The following is a 21168-nucleotide window of genomic DNA, read 5'->3' as shown; positions in this document are numbered from 1 at the left end:
TATATTTAAAGGTGTGAGCGGAATGATATCTCTTTTCATTCTTGAGATATTGGTTATTTCCGCGGGCGCGTCGCTCGCGGCACGTCCGAATCCTTTCCTGCACATCGGAAATCGAGTGGTCGTAAAAATCGTCGGCGTTTCGATACCTTGAACGGTTTATGACAGCACGCAGAAAGAACTATTTTATCGTATAATTAACATTCGAAACGTTTTTGTCAAACGTGTGAGCAGAGCGAAAACAAGACTCCCTATAGATTATACAACAAGATATTGTCCGAATTTTCACAGCCAAACAAAGAGAGAGAAACAGGCAGACAGGGTATCAAAGCGACCAGCGTGAGGTCCAGTTTTGCTTGAAAGTGATCACGGTAATTAAGGAAAACTTAATTAGAGGAAAAATTGAAATATTTCACGAACAGCTGCTGCAAGCTATGTAAATGAAGTGTCGAAAAGTTCATCTGTACAAGGCGTAGCTATTTTGCACATAAAAAGATACATTGGTGCGATATTTAAATGTCAGAAAGACTTCCTTCGAATCAACTACCAAAGTTAGGTTTTTCGAGAGCAGAAAACATTAGGAAGGCAAATAAGGTGTCAACAAGATCATGCTTTCTGAACAAAACGTGAAAATAAAAAATGAAAGAAATCGGTCAAATATTTTGTGAAATGATTTATGTGAAAGAAAGAAATAAGTAGATCAGAGAAACATTCGACATGCCTTTGAATGATGCTCAAAATCATAAACAGGAAATGAGGTGCGTCAAATGTTTCTCTAATATTTTTGATTTCATACTTCTAGACAAATCATTTCACAAAATGTGTGACTTTCTTCTCGGAAATTTTGTATGCTTTACTTATACAGGCTATTAAGATTAATTCAAATAAAATTTCGTGGTTGTTCATTGTATTTCATTGGGAATTTAATGTTGTGATGTGCTGGAATACAAACTTAAAGATCAAGTACTTTCGGAAGACCTTAAAAATGTACTTGACGATGCAGTGTAAACAATATACATAAAAATTAGTATACACAATTGTAGCTGAGGCAGCTGAAATGTAAGAAACATCGGGATCGAACACAGGTCCTTCTTTGAATCGCAATTTCAAACCCCGTATGCTACCGTTACACCATAGATGGCTCTAGCGTGCCCAACTCCTTTTTCTAATATTTAACGTAGTAAGTCATTCTTTTGCATTTATTGGCTGTTAAAAGTTCTCGATCGTGCTCGAGGAAGATTCCTCCATTTGTAAATTTCATGAACGTCATTCCTTTTCACTTTATTTTCCTAAGTAAAGCTATTTTTGCAGCCTTAGTCTCGAGCTACAGTACTGTACAGTTTAGGGGCGCCGTTTTACAGAAACAGCTGGTCGGCTGTAGGAAACCATCTTGTAGCGGGAGATGTCGCTCGCACGCAGGACACCCGAGCTCTCCGCCCGATGCTGCTGCTCGTTGCCGGGGGTCGCGTATCCAGACGTCGCTCGCTGTCGGTCGCTTCTGACGCTTGCGTAGGACACGGCCTTAGGGAATTTCCGTGAAGCGTGAAATACTTTAAGATGAAAAAAATAAATTTGTGATGGTTTCTTTAACCGAAAAATCTGAAACGAAAAGTCAGTTGTGGAGAAATTACATTTGTAGTGAAAACTGGATTTTTGTGTGCAGTATGTAGTCATAAATAAGAATAGGTGAGTTTTTATAAAATGATAATTACATTCGCGTTAATCAGCATATATTTGATGAATTTTATTTATAAATGACATAGGTATTGGAAGTGAACGAAGAAGAAACGAAAAAAATAATGACCAAAATGAGACTCGAGGCAGCAATCCAGGAATTACCAGTCTCGAAACCTACCGATTTTTTCCCCATCTTTACGTATTTTACGCTTCACATAAGTGCTCACGAAAGATGTAACTTGGTTTAAGAATGTGCATCAGCCAGGAATAAAACCCAGGCCCCGAGCGTGGCAGGCGAACAACATACCACAGTGCTGCGCTGGCTGCCTAACACTGCACCTTTCTTGAGGATATTAAATAACGTCGGAAAAATGGAAAATCCATTTCTTGTAGACTTTTTGAGAGTCGCATCTAATTGGTTTGGGGGGGTTAATATTTAGTTGGTCGGTTGATTTGTGGCAGGGGACCAAAGAGCTAGGTCATCAGTCCCAGCCGATTAGGGAAGGATGAGGAAGGAAGTCGGCCGTGGCCTGTCACAGAAAACATCCCGGCATTTGCCTGAAGCGATTTAGGGTAATCTCGGGAAGACTAAATCGGGATAGTCGGTCGCGGGTTTGCACAGTCCCGAATGCGAGTCCAGTGTGCCAACCACTGCGCCACCTCGCTCGGTGATTAATATTTGACATCTGAACTTGGTGTACAGTAAGTATGGAAACTTAACAAATATCATGGTGCCTTGTAGTCTCCTTGTAAATGTTTCAAATGGCTCTGAGCACTATGGGACTTGACTGCTGAGGTCATCAGTCCCCTATAACTTAGACCTACTTAAACCTAACTAATCTAAGGACATCACACACATCCATGCCCGAGGCAGGATTCGAACCTGCGACCGTAGCTGTCTCGCGGTTCCAGACTGCAGCGCCTAGAACCGCTCGGCCACTCCGGCCGGCGGTCTCCTTGTAAGAAAACAGTAAGTTGACGTACGTATATAAAAATCTAGACACTTGTAGTAAAATGTTGTTCGACCTGTGATGCGAAATTGATGGAAAATGAGAGTATACGAGGATCTGGACAAATATATTAAGATTTTGATTTGCGAGCTATTTTGAAAATCATTCGTAATGGAATTCTGCGTCGGCCTTTGTGGCCGAGCGGTTCTAGGCGCTTCAGTTCGGAACCGCGCTGCTGCTACGGTCGCAGGTTCGAATCCTGCTTCGGGCACGGAAGTGTTTGATCTCCTTGGGTTAGTTAGGTTTAAGTAGTTTGCAAGTCTAGGGGACTGATGTAACCTCAGATGTTAAGTCCCATAGTGCTCAGAGCCATTTTTTTGGAATTCTGCTTTTGAAGGCGTCGCATAACGTGACAAGAAACTGGATGATAACGTTCTTGCCCATTACCGACTATTCTGACAACCGCGACTGTTAATGTAATTGAAAGTATTACAATACGTGTGTCGAAATTATACAAAGAAGGCTGGCCCCCTGAATGTGGTACAGCGAGTCTCCACAGACACCGTGCCCCGCGCGCCGCACGGCCCGCTCCTCCAGTGGTCGCCCACTACACGGCCGGTGCGTGGCGTGCGTCTCACTCGTCACACCTTCACGTGGCGGTGCTCTCTACATGCGGAACTTGACTTCTCGACAGGGGACGCTGCTATTGAACTGTTTGGAGCTCTAGAGGTACAGTGGTGTGTAAAACTTGACGACGAGTAAGTTTTGCGTGATGCGTCGCTGCCAAGTAACACAGCTCAATGAATCATGGACCGTACAGAGCGAGCAGTGCAAAGTTCAGTTCAGAAGGTCACTGAAACAAATGGGCAATGAGATAAACAGAAATGACACATTCATTCGTAGACAATATGATTATATATATGAAGAAATAAGAACTTTGAGGTTCGCCGATGACATCGTAATTGTGTCACAGACAGCAAAAGACTTGGAAGAGCAATTGAACGGAATGGACAGTGTCTTGAAAGGAGGATATAAGATGAACATCAACAAATGCAAAACGAGGATAATGGAATGTAGTCGAATTAAGTCGGGTGATGCTGAGGGAATTAGATTCGGAAATGAGACGAATTAGATTCGGAAATGAGACACTTAAAGTAGTAAAGGAGTTTTGCTATTTGGGGAGCAAAATAACTGATGATGGCCGAAGTAGAGAGGATATAAAATGTAGACTGGCAATGGCAAGGAAAGCGTTTCTCAAGAAGAGAAATTTGTTAACATCGAGTATAGATTTAACTGTCTGGAACTCGTTTCTGAAAGTATTTTTATGGAGTGTAGCCATGTATGAAAGTGAAACATGGACACTTAAATCTATACTCGATGTTAACAAATTTCTCTTCTTCAGAAACGCTTTCCTTGCCATTGCCAGTCTACATTTTATATCCTCTCTACTTCGACCATCATCAATTATTTTGCTCCCCAAATAGCAAAACTCCTTTACTACTTTAAGTGTCTCATTTCCTAATCTAATTCCCTCTGCTTCACCCGACTTAATTCGACTACATTCCATTATCCTCGTTTTACTTTTGTTGATGTTCATCTTATATCCTCCTTTCAAGACACTGTCCATTCCGTTCAACTGCTCTTCCAAGTCCTTTGCTGTCTCTGAGAGAATTACAATATCATCGGAGAACCTCAAAGTTTTTATTTCTTCTCCCTGGATTTTAATACCAACTCCAAATTTTTCTTTTTGTTTCCTTTACTGCTTGCTCAATATACAGATTGAATAACATCGGGGAGAGGCTACAACCCTGTCTCACTCCCTTCCCAACCACTGCTTCCCTTTGATGTCTCTGGACTCCTATAACTGCCGTCTGGTTTCTGTACAAATTGTAAATAGCCTTACCCTCCCTGTATTTTACCCCTGCCACCTTCAGAATTTGAAAGTGAGTATTCCAGTCAACATTGTCAAAAGCTTTCTCTAAGTCTACAAATGCTAGAAATGTAGGTTTGCCTTTCCTTAATCTTTCTTCTAAGATAAGTCGGAAGATCAGTATTGCCTCACGTGTTCCAACATTTCTACGGAATCCAAACTGATCTTCCCCGAGGTCGGCTTCTACCAGTTTTTCCATTCGTCTGTAAATAATTCGCGTCAGTATTTTGCAGCTGTGGCTTATTAAACTGATAGTTCGGTAATTTTCATACCTGTCAACACCTGCTTTCTTTGGGATTGGAATTATTATATTCTTCTGAGCGTATTTCGCCTGTCTCGTACATCTTGCTCCCCAGAGTTTTGTCAGGACTGGCTCTCCCAAGGCTATCAGTAGTTCTAGCGGAACGTTGTCTACTCCTGGGGCCTTGTTTCGACTCAGGTCTTTCAGTGCTCTGTCAAACTCTTCACGCAGTATCGTATCTCCCATTTCATCTTCATCCTCTTCCATTTCCATAATATTGTCCTCAAGTACATCGCCCCTGTATAGACCGTCTGTATACTCCTTCCACCTTTCCCTTCTTTGCTTGGAACTGGGTTTCCATCTGAGCTATTGATATTGATGCAAGTGGTTCTGTTTTCTCCAAAGGTCTCTTTAATTTTCCTGTAGGCAGTATCAATCTTACCCCTAGTGAGACAGGGATCTACATCCTTACATTTGTCCTCTAGCCATCCCTGCTTAGCCATTTTGCACTTCCTGTCGATATCCTTTTTGAGACGTTTGTATTCCTTTTTGCCTGCTTCATTTACTGCATTTTTATATTTTCTCCTTTCATCAATTAAATTCAATATTTCTTCTGTTACCCAAGGATTTCTACTAGCCCTCGTCCTTTTACCTACTTGATCCTCTGCTGCCTTCACTACTTCATCCCTCAGAGCTACCCATTCGTCTTCTACTGTATTTCTTTCCCCCATTGCTGTCAATTGTTCCCTTATGCTGTCCCTGAAACTCTGTACAACCTCTGGTTTAGTCAGTTTATCCAAGTCCCATCTCCTTGCATTCCCACCTTTTTGCAATTTCTTCAGTTTTAATGTAGTTCATAACCAATAGATTGTGGTCAGAGTCCACATCTGCCCCTGGAAATGTCCTACAATTTAAAACCTGGTTCCTAAATCTCTGTCTTACCATTATATAATCTATCTGATACCTTTTAGTATCTCCAGGGTTCTTCCATGTATACAACCTTCTTTCATGATTCTTAAACCAAGTGTTAGTTATGATTATGTTGTGCTCTGTGCAAAATTCTACCACACGACTTCCTCTTTCATTTCTTAGCCCCAATTCATATTCACCTATTATGTTTCCTTCTCTCCCTTTTCCTACTCTCGAATTCCAGTGACCCATGACTATTAAATTTTCGTCTCCCTTCACCACCTGGATAATTTCTTTTATCTCATCATACATTTCTTCAATTTCTTCGTCATTTGCAGAGCTAGTTGGCATATAAACTTGTACTACTGTAGTCGGCATGGGCTTCGTGTCTATCTTGGCCACTATAATACGTTCACTATGCTGTTTGTAGTAGCTTACCCGCACTCCTATTTTTTTATTCATTATTAAACCTACTCCTGCATTACCCCTGTTTGATTTTGTATTTAAAAGCTTGTAGTCACCTGACCAGAAGTCTTGTTCCTCCTGCCACCGAACTTCACTATTTTCCACTATATCTAAGTTTAACCTATCCATTTGCCTTTTTAAATTTTCTAACCTACCTGCCCGATTAAGGGATCTGACATTCCACACTCCTTTCCGTAGAATGCCAGTTTTCTTTCTCCTGATAACGACGTCCTCTTGAGTAGTCCCCGCCCGGAGATCCGAATGGGGGACTATTTTACCTCCGGAATATTTTAGCCAAGAGGACGCCATCACCATTTAACCATACAGTAAAGCTGCATGCCCTCGGGAAAAATTACGGCTGTAGCTTCCCCTTGCTTTCAGCCGTTCGCAGTACCACAACAGCGAGGCCGTTTTGGTTAGTGTTACAAGGCCAGATCAGTCAATCATCCAGACTGTTGCCCTTGCAACTACTGAAAAGGCTGCTGCCCCTCTTCAGGAACCACACGTTTGTCTGGCCTCTCAACAGATACCCCTCCGTTGTGGTTGCACCTACGGTACGGCTATCTGCATCATTGAGGCACGCAAGCCTCCCCACCAACGGCAAGGTCCATGGTTCAATGGGGGAGGTCGGTGTAATTATTGAGTCCTAATAAAAGCGTCATTTCTGTTCGTCTCACTACGCGTTTCTTTCAGTTACCTCGCACGGTATAGAATAGCAATCGTTTGCAAGTGTCGTCCAAATTTCATGGAGCGGTGACACGTGGGCAGTGTGGGCCACGCTGGCGCCTGCTGCTGTGGGCGCGCGTGGCTGCTGCGCCTCTTCCACACGTCTCGGAGCCGACGCCACGCCTCCTCGTCGGCTCAGCTAAGCTGTCGAGGTGACGCCTGATGTAAAGTCGCGTAACACGCAACGGAACGCGTGGCATACTACTAAAAAGAACCTAGCAGTGACGGTAGTAGAGTTTATTAATGGCCAAAACAGAGTCCATAATGAGCTTGTGGAGCAGACCAGTGCCACGTTGCAGCAGGTCAGTTTGTGACGTCAGCAGACGACGCCACTGTTCGCCGGCCCGCCCCCGTCCCTTGCCCTTCGCCTACCCTTCCGATATCTGCGTCGAAACTTCCGTGCCGAGACAACTTGACGGCGGTAATACTCCGCTTCGCCGGAAGCCTGCGCGTACGTCTCATTGTGGAATGTTTGCACGTCTGCACTTACACGCATACTCTGCAACTCACGGTACGGTTTGTGCCGAAGCCTAACTAGTCATTTCCTCTCCTATTCCTCTTGTAAAGGGAGCAAACGAAGAAGCGACTATGTGTCTGCCTCTGTACGATGCTAACTTGTCTCCTTTTCGCATCCTTACGCGAAATTAACGTTAGCGGCAGTAAAATCGTTCTGCACTCAGCTGCAAAAGCCGCAGTATCTCGCGAAATGAACGTCGTCTTCCCTCTAGCGATTCACTTTCGAGTCCACAAAAGATCTCGTAACACTCTCGTGATGGCCGAATCTACCGGCGAGAGATCTGCAGCCCGCTTTAGAGTAGCTCCGGTGTCCTCCGTTAGTCCCAGGCACTCGAGCAGCAGTCACGAGTGGCCCGCACCACAGTTCTATACGCGGAGCCCTTTACAGCTGAGCTACACCTTTCTAAAAGTCTCCTAGTAAACCCAAATCGACCTTTCGGCTTCACTACTTCACTCCTTCTGTTTCGTATCGCTTTGCAATGTTACGCCTACATATTTGAACGGCGTCGCCGGGTCGAGCATCACAGCGGTAACACAATATTCCAACACTACAGGCTTGTTTTTCTTACTCGCCTGCATTAACTTACGTTTTTCTACGTGTAGACCTGACTGTCATTCATAACTCCAGCTATAAATTTTTCTCCAGTCATCCTGTATCCTCCTAAAGGCGCTCGATGACGAAGAATACAGCACCGTCAGCAGACAGCCTCTGCTCACCCTGTCGGTAACGTCACTCCTGTGTACAGACTAATAGAGCGGTCCTACCGCACTTCCCTGGGGCACGCCTGACAATGCCCTCGTCTCTGACGAACACTGGTCCTCAAGGACAACGCACTGAGTTCTACTACTTTACCAACCACTCACATATCTGTGAACCAGTTCCCTAAGATCCGACATCGGTTAAACAGTCTACAGTGGGTCACCGTGTCGACGCTTTCCGGAAATCTAGGAACATACGACGTGCCTGTTGCCCTTCGTCCGCGGTTCGTAGGTTATGGCGCGAGAAAGCAGCGAGCTGAGCGTCGCGCGAGCAGTGCTTTCCACGTCCTGTGCCGATCGGCCCTCAGCGGGGCGCCATCACAGAGTGCTTCGAGGTACGCAGCACCGCCCCGCAGGGATGCCGGCTATTGCCGAATCGACCGGTTTTCGGTTACACCGTTATTTTCCGTGTCCAGTTTAACCTGACTGTTAAAAACCGGTTAAAATAACCGGTTTCTCAAATAATCGGTTTTGTGCGAGGTCACGAGTTGCTGACGTCCCTGTGACGTCACTTTTCGATGCTATCAGTTTTTCACCCGAAAGCAAACACAGAAGTTTCAGTTGTTATCGAATGTTTATAGTAGATCAGTAACATTTTAGGTGTACCAAGCAAATTTACTTTCTCTCCCAAGGCACATTCTGGATGTTTTCCGCTTACTTCGTGTCGCAAATATGTTATGCGCCCTCCCGTTATTAATCTTGTAAAGCGAATGCTGCGTTTTACTTCACTGCTACTGTGCTTCGCAAAATACAAAGTATCGTACCGTTCTGCAGTACGACCATCTGAAGACGAGAACGAAAAACAGCAGCACAGGCCAGGTCTCGTTCACTGCACGCACTTGCGTACCGTGTAACAGACCACACCACACACCAACAGGTACGTTATTGTCCCAGCAATACTGTGTTTGTTGCTAGTTTCCAACACTCGGCATTCTTACTAAAATAGCATTGACCGCATTCTTCATCTCATATAACAACCCAATATTTCAAAGCAACAGAAATTTTAAAAATGAAGATCCTGCATTTGTAAAAATAGTTTTATTTAAAAAATTGTTATCTAAAAATAAAAAAAAATTGCGCTTCTGCTGTGGGAAACTCGTATGCCGGTTTATTCCTGTTATTAGTGAAAAATTTTAAAAACCTGTTACAAGTGAGACCAAAGAAATACCGAAAAACACCGGTTATTCAGCGCTAAAGTATCGCCGTCGGTTTTAACCGGTCGGTTTTTCCCACGCCTACCGCCACGCCGCGCAGTGTCCGCAGACGCTCAGCTGTCGCGTCGCTGACGTCACCGATCGATGTGCTGACGTCAGGGGCGGCATCGACGCGGCGGCCTGCCCCAGGGACTGGCAGGTAGCAGGAGGCGCGAGACCCCGGGTCGCTGCTGAGGTGCTGTCCGTCTTCAAAACAAAACGGGACACTCGGCCGACCCGACCCGTCGTACAACACCGCTCGAGTGTGTAGGAGCCGTACTGGCCAGGAGTAACGGGGGTGCTGCACCTAGACAAATGGAGGCAGGTTTGTTTGGCTCGTGGGGGACTGCTGAGAGAAGTCAGCTGGCAGGCGCTTCCACACAGACGCAAACTGTCCCGTGAAAACCTGCTTACTACGTTTCTAGAATCTAGTGTAGGTGACGGCCCTAGAAATATGCTACAACCCCCCACGCATCACTAACGTGGGGATCGCTAAGACAACAGCGCCCTCACTGCCCTGCTCCACTCACGGATAGGACGGGAAGGGGTTCCAATATGCGGTACAGTAGCAGAACGCAGGCGGACTATACGCCTGCCACACTCGGCAGCCCGCCGAGCGGAAGGCGGCGAGGAAAGGGAAGGCACTGTGCGACAGCCACTGACCCTACATCGCCAGACATTCCTGTCGGACTTAGTCAACGCAGCCACTTTGTGTAACCAATTTATGTACATTAGCTTTATTAATCGTGAAATAATTTTGCTTCAGTATGGCGTTCACAGTTAATAACGACTTCAGCACTACATCCTTCATTTGTAGGAACGTGAACAATTGGTTTATTTCCATAAAACAGATCTGCATGTATTGTGAGTATATCTATTGCAGTTACTATTTACGATACATATTATGAACCAATTAATACGATCGGCAATGGCCTTGTTAAAGAGAACGGAGGTTTAGGGCAGCCTCGCCCTAAAGCTGCTTTCACACTGGAAATTTCGTCACCGGTTCAACCGGTGCAACGCGCGACTGTCGCGCGGCTGAACCGTGCCGCTGAAGCGCCAGGTAGCAAGCAGCTGCTCTGTGGCGGGAGCTGTCTGTGCGCTCGTGCCAGCCAGCTCCGAAACGGATTCTGACGAGCAAGTGTTGCTTTTCGCTCTGTTCTTGAAAAGGAAATACAGACGCAGGCCGACGTCAAAGAAAATACTGGATTCATCCCCTACTGAATACTCGAAAGGGAAACGGACAACCCTGCAAAATTCATTTAACTATTTCAGAATGTCTGTGACATCTTTTGATGAATTATGTGCTATGCTGAGGCCAAATCTCACAAGGCAAAATACGCAAATGAGGAACAGTATTTCACCAGAGCAAAGACTAATGATTACTTCAAGATAAATAAAATGCCTATTTTACATATACCGTTATTCTTAAAGTTGGTTTATCAGTAATTCGCTCCAATGTGTAATATTAAAATACAGTAAGCCAAAAATGTGATATTTCGCTACCCAGACAGTGACCACTGATGACCGAGCGAGGTGGCGCAGTGGTTAGCACACTGGACTCGCATTCGGGAGGACGACGGTTCAATCCCGTCTCCGGCCATCCTGATTTAGGTTTTCCGTGATTTCCCTAAATCGTTTCAGGCAAATGCCGGGATGGTTCCTTTGAAAGGGCACGGCCGATTTCCTTCCCAATCCTTCCCTAACCCGAGCTTGCGCTCCGTCTCTAATGACCTCGTTGTCGACGGGACGTTAAAACACTAATATCCTCCTCCTCCACCACTGATGAATCGGATGATACAGATGAAAGTGTGGCATCACGATTTGATGTACATGTGCTTGGATTAGATGCAGGTACAGTTATGGGTGAATATGAGTATACAGGCATTGGTATTTGTGAAGTGAACTGAAAATTATAGTTGTCTAGTGAACTGTAAGACCTGCCTGCTGTGCTTCCTCAAAACTGACATTATTTCACATTTATCGTCCATTTTCAAATGTTGTGGCACAGATTTCAAATCATCTAATAATGATAGTAGAAAATCTGCTTCGACCATTGATGCGTTTTTTTCTTGATCTTTGCTGGAAGTACCTGAAATAATTCCTCCTCGTGTGTCATCTTTTGTTTCTTACGGGAACTGGAGGCAACTCCATGCTGTACATCAGAATTATTTGCTTCATCAGTACGTGCATCGGCTGCCTCCAACTCTGGTGGTTTAGTGGCAGTGACAGGTGATCGGAAATTAAGCATATCGAAATATACGTATTTTTGTTGGTTTCTGCAGGAGAACCACTTTTTGAGGCTTCTCTTGTTGAGTTCTCTTGTGTAACAGTCACGAATGTTTTTCCACTTCTTCTGTAACTATGTTGCTGCAAAAAAACTAAACTATCTGATTTGAGGTACCTCGCTACAGGCTGTACATTTACAGAGCTACATTATTCCTTCAAATGTGGCATTTCAACTATATCAAAAATGTGCGAGACACTGGTCAGGAAGAAAACATGCCAACGTCCGTACAGTGAAAAAAATTTGACAGAGAAAAAAGAAACATTAGAAATTATTGGGTTGGACGATGTACAGAGCACCATGCCCGTAAGAAGCCGCTATGCCGTGAGTGTACGAGACAAATTTTCTGATTACTTTGTTAGCAGTGAAGGTACTCTTACTTGGGAAATGAGCAAGATATAAAATGTATTCTAATTTTTATAAAAAAAAAAAACAGTCTAGAGCGCAAACTTTTGAATTTATTAGCAACTATTTTGTTTTTGGACAACATGGTTGTGGAGAGAAGCAGCGATTAGTATGATTAATCAATAATTCAAGAACAGTCTTAATCGCATTTATTATTGTTATAATACCGCCGACCTGCTATTTCATAGTTTCCTGACGTTATGTAGACAGGAGTGACACCACCAACAGTCGACCAATGGTGTAAACGCCCAGAAGATGACCCCTACGTCGGGCTGAAACCGGTTGACGGTATTATAACAATAATAAATGCGATTAAGTTCTTGAATTATTTACTTATTAGCAACTAGTTTCAATCCATAGGTGGATATCTTCAGGCAATACCACAGCTGGCGTGGAATGGAGCATGTGCTACGGATGCCTCCAGGTGCTGTTACTGCTTATGAAAATTAAAACAAAGTTTGCGCTCTAGACGGCTTCTTATAAAAATTGTAAGAGGAAAAGAGCACTGTTTACCCAAAATGTTCCCAAAAATATAAGATATATGTTAATGATAAATGAACAGAATAATACATACCACTTTCGTTTTTCTCCGAAACTGTTTTACTTTCGAAGTCAGGAACAAAGTTCTTACACATCTCCTCCCAAGCATTACGTTTTTCAATCTTATTACTGTAATGCTTGTTTCTCGAACCCCAAATTAGAGGGCGACGTTCTACTTCAGTGGTGAAAAGTTCCACGTCGAAAGTCATTTTTATAGCAGAAATAGCGCAATAGCACGCAAGTCAATAGTCACACTGGCGAGGCTAAGCGAGGCGTCAGCTGTTTGCGCGCTCCCCTCCCCAGCTGCGCATCCGCGCTGCCAGATGGCCGCGTGTGAAGGGCGGGGCGAAAGGCCTTCCAACCGCAACCACTGCCGGAAATACACACAGATCGTGTGGCCTGCAACTGAAGAAAAAAAATATCACGATGTCCTCTTCATTGGTAAAGATTTGCCGATTAGTGCCCCATTTGGGCCTCCGAGAGAGGACTGCTGGCGGGGGAGGTGAACGTGGGCAAGAGACTGAAGAAGTAGGAAAGGGTGACGTTCCACGAGACGGAGCGTGGAATGACAGAAATTTGAACGTGTCAGGGAATCTAGAAAATGCAAAGGCTCAGTCTAGATATATAGAGATTGGACAAACCAAAAACCTAACTTCTTTCCCTATACGCGATATAAATCTTCGGTACGGTGCCTCTCGAAACACCGAGCAGTTCGGCTCCCTCGGTTTCGGACGCACGCAGCGTGCGAACACCAACAATTAGCCAACTTTGAAATTCAGTCAAGTGCGACCTACAGTGACGCCCTCTGAGATAGACAGAGCGCTCGCTGTTGTGGCCACGACTGACCCTCGCAGCTTGCTGAGGGCGCTGGCCAGGTGTGGTTCGTGGCCACACACAGCAGCGCAGCCTCCACTGCGTTTTCTCGCGGTGCTGCCGCTGGAGTGAGGGTGAGTGGAAAGATAAGCATTTCTTATCACATGAACACAGGATAACATCAACTGCAGCAGAAAATGATCTAGCGGGAGTAGAATTCGTTACGAATAGAATGGTAGGTCGCAGACTCAATTAATTCGAAGTAATAGAGTTGTTCTCATCAGAGTGGAGACAAAACCAACCGTAATTCAGTTATACATTCCGACGTCACAAGCAGAACATGAAGAGACAGATAGAGGTAAATCAGTACGTAAAGGGAGATGATAATCCAATAATCAGGGGACAGTGAATGCCTGTCAGACGGGAAGAAACTGAAGATACGTCACGGGGGAGGAATGAGACAGGAGAGAGACTAATAGAGTTCTGGAGTAAACCTCAGTCTGGTAATAGCAAACACGCTGTTCAGAAGTCACAAGAGGAGGTATACTCTACTTAGAAAAAGCCTGGAGACTCGGGTAGAAAACAGCTGGATTATGTCACGGCGAGGCACAGATTCAGAAACCAAATATTCGTTTGTATGGAGTACCCAATAGCAGAAATAGACTCAAATCACAATTTGGTAATGATGAACTATGGGTTGAAGTTTAACTGAAACGGCCAGACGTATCAACGTCCAAAAAAGTGGAATACAGTACCGAGGCAGTGCGTCTCTGTAGAGATTGTGATCACGAATACCAAAGTAGGCAGCTCACCTCAAGAGGAATTGACATCTCGGAAAGGGTGGCCACAGGAGTTGGGAAAACGAGCGCGTGCACGAGGAAGGCAGCTAAGAAGAAACTTTGTGTAATAGCACAAATACACTAACGGAAAACACGCAGCGCCAAACAATTATTAATGTAGAGCAATAAAATTTCTAGAATACACTTTTCTAGGTAACATATTTAAGTCGTTCACACGAGATAAGCCATTGCTGGTACATTAATAACCGGTGTAACAGCCAGAATGTCGAATGCAAGCATGCAACTGTGCGCGCATTGTGTTGTACATATACCGGGTGTCAGTATGTGAGTTGGGAGTTGCATTCCTGTTGCGCTCGGTCAGTCAATACAGCGACGGTCGGCGCTGTTTGTGGATGACGTCGGGGTTGCCGTCCGACGGTGTGCCGTGTGCGCTCGATTGCAGGCAGATCTATCTGGTGATGGAGCAGCCCGAGGCGACAAGTCCTCAGCGTGTAGGGCAGGTCGGGTTAAGACAGTGCTATGTGGGCGAGCGAAAACACCCTCTGGCACGCTGTTCGTGAATGGCAACACGACAACTCGAATCACCAGACTGACGTACAAATTTTCAGTCAGAGCGCGTAGTGCTTCCTGCGGTCATACGAAATTGCTCTGCAGGTCGTAACTGCAAGCGTGGGTCCAGTGTCTCCAGCTTGCGGACACGATGGTTGCAGGCTCTCAACTCGCCGTCACTGGCACTGGGTTTCGTCAGAATAAACAACTGGCACCCAGCCTGTCCTCCAGTGAGGCCGCAAATGGCGGTGATTTGGTGTGTGTGTGGAGTGCACGCAACAGCGGATCTGGCTCGGATCTGCTCTCGTCGTGTCACTGCTGGAGGTGCTGAGACACGCAGTGTTCTTCTCGGAAGGCAGTCACGTACAGCGGCTGCCTTCCCTCCGAGTCTTTCTGCACCATCGCAGAAGGAACATCCGGCTTCTCGTCGCCCCGTTACACGACCTCGTCCGAACTCACTGAGGTGCCGGTAACGGCGTCTTCGTCACCTTGAAGGCGTTCTTGACTGACGCCAAGTGAACTGGCGCCAAGCCAATAAACTTTCGTTTATGTCGGACAACTCCTTCCTCCAGTGTATTTCAATTCACTGACGAAAGAAGCGAGTACAAAACTGCTTAGAAAAAGACAGGAACGCAGCAGCATTATACGACCGAGAATAGTCACGTCCTTGGGCGTCTGCGAAAACTTAAAACTTCTCCGTAACACGGATAAAGCTGCGTCGTCCAAAAATTTCTCGGTGCGAGTGATCACAGCACTCCGAGCCACGGAAACGTTCAGTCTTAAGCGAATGCTGGAGTGTGAGGCATCGAAATTTTCAGTTAGACTCGTCCGAGAAGCACCGTCCAGGCAGTCCCAAGAAAACGGCGAAATTGTCGAATGAGTCATCAAATGAAGCCGAAATATTTCGGTAGAAACATAAATCTACGGCCTTTTTGCGTTACGGAGAATGCGGATTGATCGTACCCTGCAGAAACTGTGTGTTTGGAGCACAATGTGGGAGTAGGGCCCTTTAGGGTGTGGGTTTGCGTGAGGCCGGTTTCTGCGTATTGCGTCCGGCTGTGACGCGTCCACACCACCGGGATCCCCAGAGTGCGTCGTGCAGGCCGTGAGCGTCGCACGCGCCTACAGACAGCAGCCGAACAGATGTGCCCCTGCAGGACGTACCACTGGCAGGGCTTGTCACCCACACAGTTATTGTGGCGTGTACTTTCACCTGTTGGGTTGGTGCTGTTGAGCAAGCAGCTGATATTAAATTAAGACGTGACCTTATAAATGGAGACAGAGCGTTTTGCTTAAGGGCTTCTCACGTGTCGAAAAATGCCTATCAGACAGACTTGTGGCAACAACCTGACACAGCGAAAAAGAGATTCGACTATTGCCCAGCGTCCTTCACTTGAAATGCACGGACCTTTCTTCACTTCCTGCACGTAGTATCTATGGCGGCACTACTGCAAATTTAATCACCTAGGACAGTATCCTCGCTCGGTATTAATGTATAAATACGTGTCACTTTCTTTCCTTAAGTTTCACCAGTACCTTCAGGTCTATATTAGTGAGAAAACTAAGGGATGAAAATCAGATTTGTTCTTTCTCTAATGTGACAATCTCATTTTGCATTAGTTCTGTATTTAGGGCGAGCTACTCATTTCTGTATTACCTTCCTACTGTTATTTTATTTGTAACTGTCGCAGTCAGTTGTTCCTTGGCGCTTTGTGAAGACTTGAATGTTTCGCAAAGTATCAAAAAAAGCTCGCGTGCTTTTGTAACGTGGGAGGGCGAGCTCGTCCACAGAGATGGACATTAGAGATGGGAGCACTCGTACGACACTAGAGAGGCGCACCCAGGAATCGCCAACGGCTTTGTTGAAGGAACCGTCGTTCGGCTTAAAAATTCTAGGAAACCACGGGAAACCTAAGTGTGGACAGTGCGCAGGGGTTTGAGCTCGCGTCTCCGGAATGCACACTGCACGCCACTGGCACGGTAGAGCGCGGCCGCGCCCGCCGGCTGGGAAGCGCTGTGTGGGCGGGCCGCACCTCCTCCTCCCCCTGTCGCTCGTTCCACTGGCCCGGGCCCGCTACGAGCCGTGTTGCGACTCTACTGATAAGTAAAACCAACTACACGGCTGTTACAGGTGAAATGACAAAATTAATAAGATTAAAATACAATGCCACATTAATTACTTCTGTTGTGTTGCAGCCTGACACCCTAAGGCACGAACCACGGGACGGGTCGAAACAGGGATCAGCACACAGTCTCAGGTCAAAACTGCCACGTAGAACGAGAGCCTCAGATCCGTTGGGATCCAGACTCTTCTCGAAGAACAAAACACAATCGTACAAATTTCCAAATCAAAACCCAGCTCCAGAATACCTAAATATTAGTTGTGCTCGAGAATCGAATGCTCGACAAAAAGACACGTGTCACCTTCGCAGAGCGCCACGGGTCGATCCGTGGTCTACCGTGGACGAAATCCACGGTCAGCTGTAGACCGTATCCACGGTGTGGTGTGTGGGTCAAATCCACAGTCTGTTGTGGGCCGTGTCCGACGTCTTCTGTGGCCCGATCCGCGGCCTGCTGTGGGTCAGATGGACGCCGATTGGGATGTGGTGCGTCGGGAATCCGTTTGTGTCGCGATGTCGTTATAAAAAGACGGCGGCACGCTGCAGCCGCGCCACTACGACTGCGAGTCCGTGCGGTCAGCTAACTGGACGTGTGGACGCCGCACCGCGCGGCAGGACGGCGTACTCCTGCGGGGGGTGAGGCCGTCACACAGCAGAGCGCCGCCACCGGCAATCCGGCGGCAACGGCCTTTTCAGCCATCGCCAATTTGAAGTTGCTTTCTCACGGTACGTGCCAAGACCAGCCTCTGCAGAGGAGTGAGGGGTTATCCTCGGTGTTGTGACGGGGATGACGCTGCCGCCCTTTGCAGCTGCTTTCTCAGCCACTGTCTCTCTTTCACGGCCGTCGATCTGTACAATTGCTCGCTACGGTCGCAGGTTCTAATCCTGCCTCGGGCACGGATGTGTATGATGTCCTTGGGTTAGTTAGGTTCAAGTAGTTCTAAGTTCTAGGGGACTGATGACCACAACAGTGAAGTCCCATAGTGCTCAGAGCCCTTTGAACCATTGCTGCCCGGTTTGTGTACTGGTTGCGTGCCTTCACTTGCTCCATTTCGTTGCAGGTGCCCGCGGACCCGGAGCTGGCGGATCAGCTGTGGCCGTGGGCGTCTGCACGCCAGGGGGGGCCCGCCGCCCTCTGAGCCAGCCGGCGCTGCCACGCCCTGCCCTGCCCTGCCCTCACACTTCCCTTTCAGCGACACCTTCTCTCCAACACAGATCTGTAGCAAGTGTGCAAACTTTGATCGCACAACACCATTTCCCTGGTACTTAATCTTATTTACTACACTATTTGTGATGCCATTAATTCACACCTTCTACAGATTAAAAAGTCATCACAAATTGCATGTACTGAGTTGTATTTTCCAACTAGAGAAACATATTGTGAGCCACACAGATTGTTAACGTTCTTAAATTATTCGAAATAAAATATTGTTTCCGAAGCACTCTCGAGATATTATTGAAAAATATAGACGCATAAGTTCCACACGTAACTTACGTCGTACGAACACAAACCACATAGGATGCTACGATGTGGAATTGCTCGGTTGTGTATTATTGACTGATACTGTTTTGTTGTGACGTTTGTTACTTTATTTCCAATGGATTGTGCTACGCATCCCAGGTCGTACAACTGTACTGAATTCACAACAATGCCGGCAGATGACCTGAAGAAATTGGCGGCTCCCGCTTCTGGAGCCGTCATCCTATGCACATCTGAGTAAGTTAAGAGACGATGGTGCCAAATGTTTCGTTTTACTGTTTCATGTTGAGGAAAATAAATACAAAAATGTGTAAATTATTCCGAAAGTCGAATTGAACGGAAAGAGGAATTTCTGCCAAGGTAGCACTTTTGTAAATAATTTCAATAAACTCCTCTCAATACTTAACAAAAGCAGAGAAAAGAGGATCAGTTGTGTGATTTTTAATTTAGATGAAAAAGTGATGACAAGTTTTACACAGTTGCTTGGCGGGAAGGAACATCGATAAAGGCAGTTAAAGCAAAAGTTGTAATGTTGCACTACTTGCCACAATTTTCTGGTATTTCAGTCACAGGTGATGGAGCAGGAAGAGGAATTCACACCTGCATGAAATAAAGCTGGAGGGGGGGGGGGGGGAGGAGGAGAGAGAATGAAAACAAGTACGCGTTCACCGATTGTCAGTATTGGCAAAAAGTCCATTTCATCAGTCTTATTATTGTTTGAAACATCAAAACGCCCTCTTACCAACACTTCGTTGTTGTACAAATACCGTACTCGTGTCCATACAGGTCAATAAGATCACAACATAAATACATAAGCCAATACATCACTTGCAGCTAAAGAGCGAAAAGCAAAGTCCACACTAACAATAGCAATAATAAGCCGCGCTTAAGCTCTCACACTTTTTTCTAATTGTATTTTTTGTTTCAAGTGAAATAAACCATCCTAATTACGTATGTAGATTGTAGATACACATTACTTAAAATACAAACAAAATTGAAGGTTTCTTTTTTTGCCTGTAAGTCCTTTACACTATTATCTTTAAACCGGGCTATTGAAAGGTGGTGCTGTCTTAAATTGTGGTACAACAAAATTTTACCATTATAAAAAAATTTGGAAATGAATTCAGCGTTTTTCTTCAAATAAGCATTTTATTTTCAAAGTTAAGTCACAAGAGTTGTGTAATTTTTAGTTAAGCAAGTTTTAAACACAGTATACAAAATTTCAGCTCTCTATTTTCAATAGTTATTAGCCAAAGTCTACCAGAACATGAAATAATTGAACGTCTGGAAAATTCAAACTAAAGTTAAAACTTGCTTCCACGGCACTAATGCATCCCAGGTCCATATTCATCTTGTTTCCCTTCTCTTTTTCACACCTCTTCTCATTCTTGCTTCTTTGGTGCTTTCCAACACCGATTTTTCTCCTTTGTTCAAAGGCTATTAGAGCTCTATGCATATTTAGTCCACCAGGCACTCACATCAGTTCCGTGTAACATTACGCCTTGACACTGCACCGTCACTGAAACATAGAACAGCACCTAGCGCACCTATTTTCCAAGTATTTAGTCGTACTAGAACAGTTTTTGCTATCTGTTCCCATGTAGAATTGTTGAAATTTTCATTTGGATTTTGAATCCTACCATCACAGCAAATGGGAAAGAATGTTTATGGCTGTAGGTCTCACCTTGAGTAACAGCCCTCGGCCAGGTGGGCAGAGTGCATAACATCGGTTGTCATCTGTGGAGGATTTATGGAAGAAGGTAGCCCATATTGCCTTTTTCATTCCCTGAAGGTCATTTTTATTTTGTCTTATGGCTTTAGGGAACCATTGACAAGAATGGGGGAAAGAAATACAGTAGAAGAAGAATGGGTAGCTTTGAGAGATGAAATGGTGAAGGCCGCAGAGGATCAATTAGGTAAAAAGACGAAGGCTAGTAGAAATCCTTGGGTAACAGAAGAGATATTGAATTTAATAGATGAAAGGAGAAAATATAAAAATGCAGTAAATGAAGCAGGCGAAAAGGAATACAAACGTCTTAAACATGACATCTACAGAAAGAGCAAAATGGCTAAGCAAGGATGGCTAGAGGACAAATGTATGGAGGTAGAGGCATATATCAGTAGGCGTAAAATGGATACCGCCTACAGGAAAATGAAAGACTTATTTGGAGAAATGAATATCAAGATCTCAGATGGAAAACCAACCCTAAGCAAAGACGTGAAAGCAGAAAGATGGATGGAGCATATAGAGTATATGTACAAGCGCGATGTACTTGAGGACAATATTATGGAAATGGAAGAGGATGTAGATGAAGATGACATGGGAGATATGATACTGCGTGAAGAATTTGATAGAGCACTGAAACACCTAAGTCAACAAAAGGCCCCGGGAATAGACAACATTCCATTGGAACTACTGACGGCCTTGGGAGAGCCAGTCCTGACAAAACTCTACCATCTGGTGAGCAAGATGTATCAGACAGGCGAAATACTCTCATACTTCAAGAAGAGTATAATAATTCCAATCCCAAAGAAAGCAGGTGTCGACAGATGTGAAAATTACCGAACTATCAGTTTAATAAGTCACAGCTGCAAAATACTAACGCGAATTCTTTACAGACGAATGGAAAAACTGGTGGAAGCCGACCTCGGGGAAGAACAGTTTGGATTCCGTAGAAATGTTGGAACACGTGAGGCAATACTGACCCTACGACTTATCTTAGAAGCTAGATTAAGGAAAGGCAAACCTACGTTTCTAGCATTTGTAGAGTTAGAGAAAGCTTTTGACAATTTTGACTGGAATACTCTCTT

General features: G+C 45.2%; 1 protein-coding gene across 1 annotated transcript in view; it reads left to right on the top strand.

Annotated features, from left to right (window-relative positions):
• LOC124789291 (carboxypeptidase E-like) overlaps positions 1-18319 on the top strand; it is a 305166-nt gene extending 286847 nt beyond the window's left edge. The window contains exon 11 of the mRNA XM_047256607.1: positions 17939-18319. The gene's annotated coding sequence lies outside the window, so the exon portion shown is untranslated. The remainder of the gene's footprint in view (positions 1-17938) is intronic.
• The last annotated feature ends 2849 nt before the right edge of the window (positions 18320-21168 follow it).

The sequence above is a fragment of the Schistocerca piceifrons genome, chromosome 1 (assembly GCF_021461385.2).
Source record: "Schistocerca piceifrons isolate TAMUIC-IGC-003096 chromosome 1, iqSchPice1.1, whole genome shotgun sequence".
Taxonomy (NCBI): domain Eukaryota; kingdom Metazoa; phylum Arthropoda; class Insecta; order Orthoptera; family Acrididae; genus Schistocerca; species Schistocerca piceifrons.
Note: the sequence above shows the minus strand (reverse complement) of the source record. Positions and strands in the feature narration are given on the sequence as shown.